Below are 13,665 nucleotides of genomic sequence, written 5' to 3'. Positions count from 1 at the left end.
TTTGCATTTTCATATAAATTTTACAGTTTGCCAATTTCTACAAAAGAAAAAGCTTGCTTAGGATTTTACTTAGTATTGTGATGAATCTATAGATTAACTTGAGTAGAATTGACATCTCAACAATATTGTGTCTTCTGACTCATAAAAACAGGATCTCTCTCCATGTATTATATTTATGTCTTCAATTTCTTTCAGCAATGTTTTAGAATCTTCAGTGTACAAGTTTTACATGTCTTTTGTCAGATTTATCTATGACTATTTAATATTTTATGCTATTGTAAATGGTATGTTATATTTTAATTTCCTATTGACAACTGCTAGTACATAGAAATATTATTAGTTTGTATATATTGATACTGAATCCTACAACATTCTAAACTCACTAATTAGTAATGAAACTGATTAATTTTTCTATAGGTGATGATTCCTTTTCCAACCGTACTATATTGTCACAAGAACACATAAAAAGGAATAAAAAGGGACTTTGTATCTCTACAATCATCACCTTCTCTCTGGTGGTTCTAATAATTACACTGGCCACAATTTTAGCAGGTGAGTTTTCCATTTCCCAAATATGCTCGTGTTAACTCTTCCATAAAATGTTTCATCATATGCATGCCTTTCATACTTAAGCTCAGGAATAAGGATAATTTCAGGCATCTTTGTACACAGATGAAGTATATATTCCCTCTTCTATAGCATAAGGATAATATCTACACTAAATATTGTAAGGATAAAAATAATTTAATGTATATGAAATTTCTTTTGAAACCAGTATTACTTATAGTCCTTACAAGGCAAGGAGCTTGAAGTAAAATCTAAATCACCACACTTCTTCCTTCATCAAGAAAGCCTCATTTTAAAGAACTATCAGAGCTAAATAGTGTATATGGTGACGTAATTAACACTGTCATACAAAGTCATTATCTCACCATGGACTGATAGCAAACAGTGTGTGGAACATTATGTAACTATGGACTATCTCACCCTAAGCTATATGTTTTTATATAAATGGTAGTATTTTTTCCTAAGCTATTTCTAGTTGATACCTATGTTTATAAGAATGAAAATTTCAAAGTGCAAAACATTTTCTTTCCTTCTGGCTATGCAGCTTGAAATGATGGGGTCAGATTTCCAAGTCTTATCCATAATTTACAACCAAATACATAGGTTATAAAAAAACTAGGCAAAAAAAAATTGTTGCTATCCTAATGACTGTATTTTTTACACAAAATATTCATTACTTTTAGGTCCTAAAAGCAGCATGATATGTTTCCCCTTTATGATAATGAACTATGAACATGTATCCTACAAATAACGCAAAACAAATTTAATGAGATGTTTGAAAATATATACATAAGTATATATGATACAGAAATACACATATAAATGTNCCTTTATATACATGTTGATTCTTATATATAAAAGTTAAAGTTATTTAGAAGTACAAAATACTTAATTCTACATTAATAAGCAAATAAATACCTTTGTAATACAAAGTTATAAATCAGTCTATGAAAATGAAAATATTGTATTGGTTATGTTGAGAAGTAGTTATTGAATTAGGTCAGTGAGGATTAAGTTTTTTTTATTTGCAGTTGCTTTGAAAGAATCCACAGTACCTACAAATACAAATGTAATGGTAAAGTATTTGCTCTTCTTATCAGTTTGTTTAATTCACTTATACATTGAAACTGAATATGTGCGAAGGTTTGACTGAGTTATTGTTGAGTAGAAGTTAGCCTTGGCCTGGGCCCCAGGTTTCACATGGAAGAAATCGCCTAATAAAGCAGGAAGAGTGAGGAGAAAAAAGCTGAAGAATAAGTCTTGTCAACATATTAGGAGAGAGTAAAAAATTTTTTCTTTAAAACTTGAAAGGGTTTTGAATGAAAAAAGCTAATTATTGCATGACTTATATGCTACTACTATACAAAATTTTTATTCTGACTTGACATGTATTCTTATTCCATATGTTATGTGTACATAGTTTCTTCCATACCCAAAGCTTCTGTTGGTTCATACATGCTGACAGTCTCATCTTTAGTTCTCATTAATTTCTCTTCCCTAAAACCTGGAATCTTATATACAAACGCCTACTAGGAACTCCATGTAGATGTTCAGAGGAACTTTAATATCAATGATCTTGTAGAGTTCATGCCCTGAAACTTCTCCAATAAGCGTAGAATACCTATAACAGGATCGCAGAACCAGATATAGTTTAAATAGCTCTGGAAGGACTGCAGAGAGAATTTCTGTGAGCATAGGGGCCTGCAAGGTAAGGAATGGAACTGGAAGGAAAAGTTCTCTTGAACAATAAAGGGGGTCAAATATATGGTGATAGAAGGAGAACTGACTCTGGGTGGTGAGCCCACGATGTGATACTAGTATATAGATGACATATTATAGAAATGTACACTTGAAACCTATATAATATTACTAACAATTCTCACCCCAATAAATTTAATTTTAAAAAACTAAAAAAACCAAAAAAGAATTTATTGGCTCACAGAGCGAAGATATAAAAACAGATATTATAAAAAAATAGATGTAAAGTACAGTGTAGGGAATATAATCAATAATATTCTAGTAACTATGTACTTGTGTCAGATGGGTACTAGAGTTATCAGGGTGATCACTTCATAAGTTACATAAATGTCTAATCACTATGTTGTACACTTGAAATTAATATAATACTGAATGTCCACTGTAATTGAAAAATTAAAAAATTATTTAAAAAGACAGAAAGTCTGAGTTCAATGAAGGAGTTTAGAAAAGGTTTAGCAGTTTCAAAGTAAAACAAAAAAAAAATAGGGGATACATTTCAAATGTATATAACCAGATGGATTTTGTGGGATGATTCAGTGATTTAATTAACCTTGTGATCTGCCAATTATTAAGTGTTTCTGGTCATTCTTTATTTAACAAGAGATGATTTCCTGGTTATTCCAAAAGAGATCAAATTTGGGGCATATCATCAAGCAATAGATTAATGGAAGACGTGAGTGATCATATAAGAAACTAAGGGCAAGTACAGAAAAGAAAGATAGTATTAGTTTGAGCTAAGTTATTTTTAAGGAAAGTCATACTTTTTTTGGCTGCTGGGGAAATGACATCAATAACTTAGCTTGAGGAAGGAGGGGTGGCCAGGAAACAAAACCAACAGGGTAAAGAGGAACAGATCCCCATTTTGTAATGAAAAGAGATGTTTTTAGGAAATGTGGATGAGTCCAACTATGCTCAACCAAACACTATATAAGAAGGATGGAGGATATTAATTTATTGACTTATCAGGTATTGGGTTTAGCACTTGGAGTATGCTGATTGGTTGGCTTTACTCTCTTAACACTTCCGACATCTCCATAGACGGAAGAGCTTTCTGAAAAGCTGCTTTTCTAACTTGGATCCCAGAACAAGCACAGCCAGACTCGCAGCTTGAGACACGATTGCCAGCTTCTATCAGCCAAGGCTCAGCCAACACAGCACAGACTGGTGAGTGAGAAAGGCTTTTGGATATAGTATGTAATTAGTACTAATGTGACCATAGCTAACTGCTACACAAGGAAAATTTATGGTTTTAAAATAACATATAAACTTTTGGGATAATTTGTACTATAAATGAAGGCTTGAAAAAAAAATCTTTTCATAGGTTTCCCCAATATCTACTTTTCTCTTTCTTCTCTCTCTAGACACACACATACATACACACAATCTGCTTGGCTCCTGAAATAATTTCTTTGGAGATGTGATATAATATTCACATACATATTAAGAACTTCAACATACAAAATTAGAGAGAATTCTATACCTTATAGTCTAGCTTAAAAAAAATACCAACCATTATTTTCTGTTCATGTCTCCAGGAGGTGCCTTTGAAATATAGGCTGCCATGCGTTCATCCTCACCTATGTCAAGTGACACTACATGATTATAATCCTCTTAGCATGATGCAAATCGCACTTTTTGTGGTTGAGCTTGAGGTCTGCTTTCAGTATCTGGAAGTAGAAGTTCAGTGTATGAGAACACTCATGGCAATGTCATGAAACAGAGAAGCAGAAGAATATAGCAGAGTGGTTCAATGAACAGAGCCAGCTAGTAGCTAATCTCTGCCACATATTGGCTGTGTTACTTTAAGAAAGTTTTTAACATCTCTTTTACTTTAAGGAAGTTGCCTCATCTGTAAATTAATTGATAATAAGAAGCTCTTATTTGATAATGTTATTGTGAATTTAAATAAGTCACAAAGTTAAGAGCTCAGAAATAGGCCTCCCACAGAGTTGACACACAATAAATATTAGATATTCTTTTTCCTATTGTTATTATTAAAACAAATTCATGGTCTCTTCACTGAAGTCTAAGTTACCATTTCATGCTCAAATCCCTCAGGTTGGATCTTTGACTGGGATCCATAGTGATCAAAATTAACTAGACATCTTGGTAAGTCAGGGTGATGTTGTGAAAACTCAAACTGTTAGCTTCATAAACCACTAAACCTCAATTCCTTTTTACTGACTCCAATAGTCGAAAGAATTATCTCAGTCTTAACTGCTTCCAGTGGTTCCTCAAACTGCAGTGAGCTAGAATGATTTCTGGATGACTGTGTGCCAAAAGGGAAAGCGTTATGTGAGTGGTCAGATTTCTGAGGAACTTTTGTCATAATTTTTATATTAATGTTACATTTTCAACTTAGGTTGTCTTAACCTTGTATTCTATTTTAGATTGTCTTCCTTTATATTACTGAAGTTAAACCCAAGTAGTGGACAGGGATCTTGAATCCAGTGTGTTCATTACGACCAGTCTGTATTTTTCACTCGAGAAGAAACATGAGTGATGATATCAGGCTGACAAATGCAGGCGATTCCCAGTCTCCAGGTAAGAAGCATGTCTGACGGGCTCTGGATGCTCGTGAAGTAAACAAATTTATACATGGTGAGTCCTTTCCACCCACTCTGAGTCCTTACCTTCCTGGAGAGTCAGTGTCTCTATGCTCTTCATCTCTTCTCCCCATGCCAAATTATTTCAGCTATCTATCCAAGGTATCTTACAAAAAGATCCACCCTGTGTGAATAAAAGATAACTGATCTTTGTACTATTTTTAACATCTTTATTGAGATACAATTGGCATACCTTAAAATGCACATATTTAAAGTGTATAATTTAATAAATGTTGACCTATATGGTGTACATCCATGAAACCACAACTATGTTCAAGGTAATGAACATATCCATCAACCCCCAAATTTCCTCACTGACCCTTGTAGTCCTTCTTTGTGGCCACTTTCCCCATGTCTTCTCTGAGACAATCGCAGATTAACTTTGTGTCTCTGTAGATACTGGGTTGTCGAGAAAATCATGACACATTTTTGCATCAGAAAACATAGAAAAATACGTCATGACTTTCCCGATGACCCAAATAGATTTGCATTTTCTTATATTTTATATAGGTGGAATCACACAGTATGTACTCAGTTTTGTTTGGCTTCTACTATTCAGCATAATTATTTTAATGTTGATCTATGTTTTGTAGGTATCAATTGTTTATTTCTTTTTTATTTTCTTGACTAGTATTTCCTCACATGGATGCACCACAGCCTATATACGCATTCACCCATTAATGAACATTTGGATTGTTTCCAGTTTGGTTTATTACAAATAATAAACCAAATAACCAAATTTTATTACAAATAAAGCTGTTATAAAATTTTATGTACCAGTCTTTGTATGGACCTATGCTTCCTATTCTCTTGTGGAAATTCCCCTGAGTAGAATGGATGAGTCATATGGTAGGTGTACACTGAGTTGTTTAAGAAACATCTACACTGCTTTTCAAAATATTTGTACCATTTTTCATTCTATACAATAATGGATGAGAGTTCCAGTTCTTTCATATCCTCACCAACATTTAATATGGTCAGACATTTTAATTTTAGTCATTCTAATAGGTATGTAGTACTTTCTAAATTTGGTTTTAACTTGCCTTTTCTTTATGACTAGTGATGATAAGCCTTTTTCTATGTTCAATTTTCCATCTAAATATTTTATTTCATGAAGTGTCCAACTCTTTTGCTCAGATTTTTTTAGTGTGTTTGTTTTCTTATTAAGTATTAAGAGTTTTTTGGGGTTTTTTTTTTAGCTGAGCCATCCTGCCACCTGTTGGCAGCTCAACGGCAGCTCAGCTCAGGTTGCTCAGAGCTCAAACCTTTGAGCGAGCTCTTAACCAACTGAGCCACTCGGCCGGCCCAAGAGTTTTTGTATGTTACAGACACAAGTCTTTTTTCAGACATTTGATTTGCAAATATTTTCTCCCAGTCTTTAGCTTGTCTTTTCACTTCATAACATTATNAAAAAAAAAAAAGTACTATTGAGAGTTCATGTTCCTTAGCCAAGGGTATTCAGAATGTTCACCCTGCTGAACTGGCTGCTCAGCAAATCAACAAACCAGGGCTGTAAAGGGCATCATTCCATAAGGTGCACCTTACCATGTTAACATATGTCAGAAAGGAACATGGGGGTGGCAAATGTGCAGGTGCAACTTGTCCTTTTGGTACTTTCACACTTCTAGCCTACCTAATGTTACATCTTTTTTGGTTGTTAGAGGTAATGCATCAGATAAAGTGAAAAATAGTTAACATGATATAAAACTTTTCAAAGAAGGGACATATGGGTCAGGAGCAACGGGAGCAGGCAGGAAACGACATAAAATAGACTTTGGGAGCAAAGGAATCTAAGCTGTTTTCCCTTCCAGTGGAGGCAGGCAGATGTAGCACTCACATAATGGGGTGTTAAGTGGGAAGCTGAAAGTGGTCTAACTGAAGCCCTTAGCTAGTGAAACAATAATTTTCTCCAATTTCAAACAAAAAGACAAACACATATACATTTTAAAAGAAGTATAGCGTTTAAGGACAAAAACTCTTAAAGTGCCATAAATTACAATTGTCCCATTTGTTCCTGAAGCTTTTCCACTAAGAATCTTCTAATTTACATTATTTAATATGCTTGTTTCTCAACAACTAAAATCACTATATAATTGAAAATATTAATTTAGAGGACTAGGTGATCTAAAAATAACTTTAGTTGTTGTGATTTGGGCAATCGAATCCCTCAGAATTATACATATATCGATATATAATGGAAATAATAAGACAAGTTTTGATTTTTTTCTAGGACTTTTAGGCATGGCTAATTAAATTCACAGTAGTTTTTAGAATTCTCATACCTGAAGGTCACAGGTAAAACATTTATGTGCAAACACAAATTTTAGAATTTAATGAGAAATATTATTTCATGAATAATCCTCAAATAATAATAAAAACAAAGGAATGCAGCCAAACTAAAATGTTTAAGTCAAAATTAGTGTTTCAAAGAGCGTTGATAACTTGGCTTTGAATATTAGAGACCCTCAGATTCCTTCATCTACCATTATTTTTTCTCTTTTTCAATTGTAACTTCTCTCCAATCATTTTTTTCCACATTTCTCAAATGTGTACGTTAGTAAAATGTACATATACTAAATAAACATGGTTTTGTGTTCCTTGTGTTTAATTTTTTTAAAGTGAGTTGGTTTTATATTTCACTCCTTATAAGCTATAATTACTTCCCTTCATACATATGTATTTGAAATAAATATATATTTTTTTAATTCTGGTATATCCTTTAAGTTTTACTCTTAGTGAATCTAAGACCTTAAAGTAAGTTTGCCATTGGTGAACTTATATTTAATTAAGAAACATTAATATAGTGAACTCTCCGCTCCTAGGTTAAAAAGAAAAACAAACAACAAACCAGCAAATTTTTATTTATTAGCCCATGTCAACCTAACAATGACCTTCATTAAAACAAACAAACAAACAAACAAACAAACAAAACCAGACCAGCTTATTTCTCTCTATGCAGTTTATGACTATGTAGACTAGAGGAAGATCTCCATAACTAGTAAACGTTGTGCTGGGGAAATCAAAGAAAATGTTATAAATACATACTCAACAACATAAAGGTATTTATCATCCATTATGCATCATTGTCCCAAACAATGATGAGGATTATTGACCTGCCAGAGCTTACAGTGCACTAAGAAACACAATTAACTAAATAATGGCCAAAAAAAGAGGGTTACTAGATGTTAAGTTTAGATAAGTACAAGGAGCTATGAAAATATATACCAAGTCCATATAATTTAGTCTGAAGAGGAAAATGCTCAAAGAAGTATTTTCCTCCAAATGACATTTAAATAGCCACCTGAAAAATAAGCAAGAGTTAGAAAGGTGAGTAAGAAAGAGGCGGGGGAGGGAAATGTTTGTTAAGCTGAGACAAACACTATATGATTAGATTAGAGGCCTGAGAAAGCATGACGAATTTGAGGAACTGAATCAAGTTTAGTGTGTCTGCGACACACATAGAAGTGGGGGAGGAATGAAGAGGAGCCAAGACAGAAACGGTCTGGTAGAAGCGGGCAGGAGTTTAGGCAATAAAAAGCCACAGAAGGATGGCCAGCAGAGTGGCTCAGTTGGTTAAGAGCTCGCTCAAGAGTTTGAGCCCTGAGCAACAACGGTTCGATGCCCAGCCCGAGCTGAGCTGCCGCTAAGCTGCCAAATAGGTAGCAGGATGGCTCAGCTAAAAAAAAAAAAAAAAAAGCCACAGAAGAATATTAGATTGTGAGTAATGTGCTCTGATAGGAGGTTTCGAGAGTCACTACGTCACAATATGGAGAATGGACTTTGGCAGACAAAACTAAAAGCAGACAAAAAGATTACTGCAATAATCCAGGATGATAGGGTGAGTGTGGAGATATGCAGATGAATTCCAGAAATACTTATGTGATAAAATTGACAGAACTTAAATAAACATTTGAATATTGAGGGTAAAAATATGCAAGAAGCCATGGTTGACTCCAAGGACTCTGGCTTGGACCAGCGTGGGCATGTTGCTGTGATTTACTAAATTAGAGTTTAAATTTTAACATGTGAAGATTAAAGGGCTTTGAGATGTTCAAATAGAAATGCTCAATGACTAATCCACTGTAATAAGGTCAGGGCTAGATATAAGGGTTTGGGTGTTCCCAATAAATTGATGGCAATTGAAATTATAAAGTGGATGATTTCAGCCAAGAATTGTGAATGATAGGGGGCCCACACAAAACTCGGAGGAACATCAATATTTAAGAGATCATAAGAAGAAAGAGACACAGCAGAAAAGACTGAAGAGGAATGGCTAGAGAGGTAGTCAGAAGCGCAAGAGAACTTCCTGTCACAGATTCTGAGGTTAGAGAATATTTCACGAAGAAAGGCTAAGTCAAACATGAGCAAATGTGCTGAGAGTTACAATGAATTCTAAAAACTTCTCATTGTATTTTGCCAGAAGAAAGTCATTGGTGTCATGGTAAGAACACTTGAGTGAAATGGTAAGAAAAACAGAAGTCACATTTTGGAACTTGAAGTGGTAGGTAGAAAGAGGAAAAAGCGAACAATTTTTAGGAAGTTTGACTTATAAGGGGTGGGGAAAAAAATGGACAGAAACTAGAAACCACATGTGGTTGAGGGAAAGTTTTCTTGTTGCTCTACCACATTTAGTTGCTGATAGAAAAAGGAACCATAAGAAGAAAGAAGTTATAGGGGAGGTAATCAAGGAAGGGATTTCCTTGAAAAAAATTTAAAGAGATGCAGTCCTGACTACAGGCTTAGAGATTTAATTTAGATAGGAAGAGGGATACAGCTTTTTTGGAAAGAGGAGAGGAAAAAGTAATAAGTAAGATGCAGACAAATGTGTAGACTCAATGGTAGAAAGTTCAGGAATATATCATCTGATGTCTCTTTAAAAAAAAAGAAAACAAACAAGCTTCCCTGCTCATGGTGAATGAGAGGTTCAGAGAGAGAATTATTGAGGCGACAAAAGGATAGTTTCTGTCTGAAATAGCCGCTATCATGAATGGGAGATGACTACAGAAATACAGTGTAAGTGACCAGGATAAGGACTAAGTCGAGGTTGACTGCCTGNAAAAAAAAAAAAGTACTATTGAGAGTTCATGTTCCTTAGCCAAGGGTATTCAGAATGTTCACCCTGCTGAACTGGCTGCTCAGCAAATCAACAAACCAGGGCTGTAAAGGGCATCATTCCATAAGGTGCACCTTACCATGTTAACATATGTCAGAAAGGAACATGGGGGTGGCAAATGTGCAGGTGCAACTTGTCCTTTTGGTACTTTCACACTTCTAGCCTACCTAATGTTACATCTTTTTTGGTTGTTAGAGGTAATGCATCAGATAAAGTGAAAAATAGTTAACATGATATAAAACTTTTCAAAGAAGGGACATATGGGTCAGGAGCAACGGGAGCAGGCAGGAAACGACATAAAATAGACTTTGGGAGCAAAGGAATCTAAGCTGTTTTCCCTTCCAGTGGAGGCAGGCAGATGTAGCACTCACATAATGGGGTGTTAAGTGGGAAGCTGAAAGTGGTCTAACTGAAGCCCTTAGCTAGTGAAACAATAATTTTCTCCAATTTCAAACAAAAAGACAAACACATATACATTTTAAAAGAAGTATAGCGTTTAAGGACAAAAACTCTTAAAGTGCCATAAATTACAATTGTCCCATTTGTTCCTGAAGCTTTTCCACTAAGAATCTTCTAATTTACATTATTTAATATGCTTGTTTCTCAACAACTAAAATCACTATATAATTGAAAATATTAATTTAGAGGACTAGGTGATCTAAAAATAACTTTAGTTGTTGTGATTTGGGCAATCGAATCCCTCAGAATTATACATATATCGATATATAATGGAAATAATAAGACAAGTTTTGATTTTTTTCTAGGACTTTTAGGCATGGCTAATTAAATTCACAGTAGTTTTTAGAATTCTCATACCTGAAGGTCACAGGTAAAACATTTATGTGCAAACACAAATTTTAGAATTTAATGAGAAATATTATTTCATGAATAATCCTCAAATAATAATAAAAACAAAGGAATGCAGCCAAACTAAAATGTTTAAGTCAAAATTAGTGTTTCAAAGAGCGTTGATAACTTGGCTTTGAATATTAGAGACCCTCAGATTCCTTCATCTACCATTATTTTTTCTCTTTTTCAATTGTAACTTCTCTCCAATCATTTTTTTCCACATTTCTCAAATGTGTACGTTAGTAAAATGTACATATACTAAATAAACATGGTTTTGTGTTCCTTGTGTTTAATTTTTTTAAAGTGAGTTGGTTTTATATTTCACTCCTTATAAGCTATAATTACTTCCCTTCATACATATGTATTTGAAATAAATATATATTTTTTTAATTCTGGTATATCCTTTAAGTTTTACTCTTAGTGAATCTAAGACCTTAAAGTAAGTTTGCCATTGGTGAACTTATATTTAATTAAGAAACATTAATATAGTGAACTCTCCGCTCCTAGGTTAAAAAGAAAAACAAACAACAAACCAGCAAATTTTTATTTATTAGCCCATGTCAACCTAACAATGACCTTCATTAAAACAAACAAACAAACAAACAAACAAACAAAACCAGACCAGCTTATTTCTCTCTATGCAGTTTATGACTATGTAGACTAGAGGAAGATCTCCATAACTAGTAAACGTTGTGCTGGGGAAATCAAAGAAAATGTTATAAATACATACTCAACAACATAAAGGTATTTATCATCCATTATGCATCATTGTCCCAAACAATGATGAGGATTATTGACCTGCCAGAGCTTACAGTGCACTAAGAAACACAATTAACTAAATAATGGCCAAAAAAAGAGGGTTACTAGATGTTAAGTTTAGATAAGTACAAGGAGCTATGAAAATATATATCAAATCCATATAATTTAGTCTGAAGAGGAAAATGCTCAAAGAAGTATTTTCCTCCAAATGACATTTAAATAACCACCTGAAAAATAAGCAAGAGTTAGAAAGGGGAGTAAGAAAGAGGTGGGGGGAGGGAATGTTTGTTAAGCTGAGAGAAACACTACATGATTAGATTAGAGGCCTGAGAAAGCATGACGAGTTTGAGGAACTGAATAAAGCTTAGTGTGTCTGCCACACACATAGAAGTGGGGGAGGAATGAAGGGGAGACAAGACAGAAAGGGTCTGGTGGAAGCGGGCAGGAGTTTAGGCAATAAAACGCCACAGAAGGAGGCCGGCGAGCGGCTCAGTTGGTTAAGAGCTCGCTCAAGAGTTTGAGCTCTGAGCAACAGCGGTTCAATGCCCAGCCCGAGCTGAGCTGCCGCTGAGCTGCCAACANTCATAATAAAGTCCCCAAGTAATGGACTGTTGTTCACCTACCTATTTTACACCGAATGAAAGTCGCCTTTTGTGGGACTATATTAAAAAAAATAATAAGCAGAGACTCATGACAAACCATTTGTCAAAAATACTGGAAAGAATTATAAAATGAGTCAGTATAACTAAGAAGATCTGGGAGCTTTGGGGCACAAAAAAGGCAAATGAAGAAATTTTAAAAGCATGCAGTACGAACTTCCCCAACACCAGAAATAATGGCGACATCAGAGGTGGCAAGGCTAACTGAAAAGTTAAGATCTTAAGGAGCACAGGGATATATTTTACCATTTCTTAAACACTTACTCTATGAGGAATAGACAGAAGAGGGATTGACCCAAGTTGAAATTAAGTTTGTAGAACATTCTGACAAAGATTTTTAAATGAGTATATTTGGGTGGCTGAAAAACATAAATGGAGTCATACATTTCATTCATTAAAATAGTAAATTCCAACACTAAAGCAGGAAAAATATGGGAATGTATCAGATCAACATGAAAACATAACAAAGAAATAGTTTAACTTAAAAGCATAGTCATTGAATCGTTTTGAAATAAACGTAAGTGAAAAAGTAAAAAAAGAGAGTATAACAAAATAATTAATGAGGATATATAAAAGCCAAAATGCTTCTCTGAATACACAGGACTGATCACAGAAAAGGAAAAAAGACCAACCCACACTAATTAATGTAATTACAAACAGCAGAGATTGTAAAGCATAAAATATAAAGCAAAAAAATTAACTTTATGCCAATAAATTTTAAAACTTTAAAAAAATGAATAATTTCTAAACAATTAAAGAATTGTTTAGACAACCTAAAAATTGGAATATGTATAGATAGGCATATTTCTTAAAAATTAAATGGTAAGCATGAAAGAGTAAAAAAAATGTTCAAATAAACTAAAGATAGAAAAATTTCAATCCAACTGAATTCAGAAAAGGTAAAAGAAAGAAAAAAATAGTCAGGGAAGACAACATTGATTAATCCAAATATAACAGCAATTGTGGTAAAATGTAAATGTTTTTAATTTATCTCTTAAAAGACAAATATTATCAGATTGGGTTTAAAAAGCAACAAAGTCCAGTTATGTGTTGCTTACACAGACATAGCTAAGTACTTAGACACTCATGCACACACATACACATACATGGAAGAGATAAAGTGAAAGGAAAAGTTATGCAAAGCAACTATTAACCAAAACAAAACAAAAATCTAGGTTAGTGGTAATAATGTCAGAAAACACGTTATCAGCATAATTTATGAACATATATAAAACCTAAATAAGCCAATAACTATTCAATATATTTTACTGCTAACTGAAATGTCCCCATCCTGAGACACCAAGCGTAGAAAGATATACTGGCAAATTTGACCAAGCCTTTACGGAACAGATAA

The sequence above is a fragment of the Hipposideros armiger genome, unplaced genomic scaffold, assembly GCF_001890085.2.
Source record: "Hipposideros armiger isolate ML-2016 unplaced genomic scaffold, ASM189008v1 scaffold_922, whole genome shotgun sequence".
In the NCBI taxonomy this organism is placed as follows: domain Eukaryota; kingdom Metazoa; phylum Chordata; class Mammalia; order Chiroptera; family Hipposideridae; genus Hipposideros; species Hipposideros armiger.
This window is presented reverse-complemented; position numbering follows the sequence as displayed.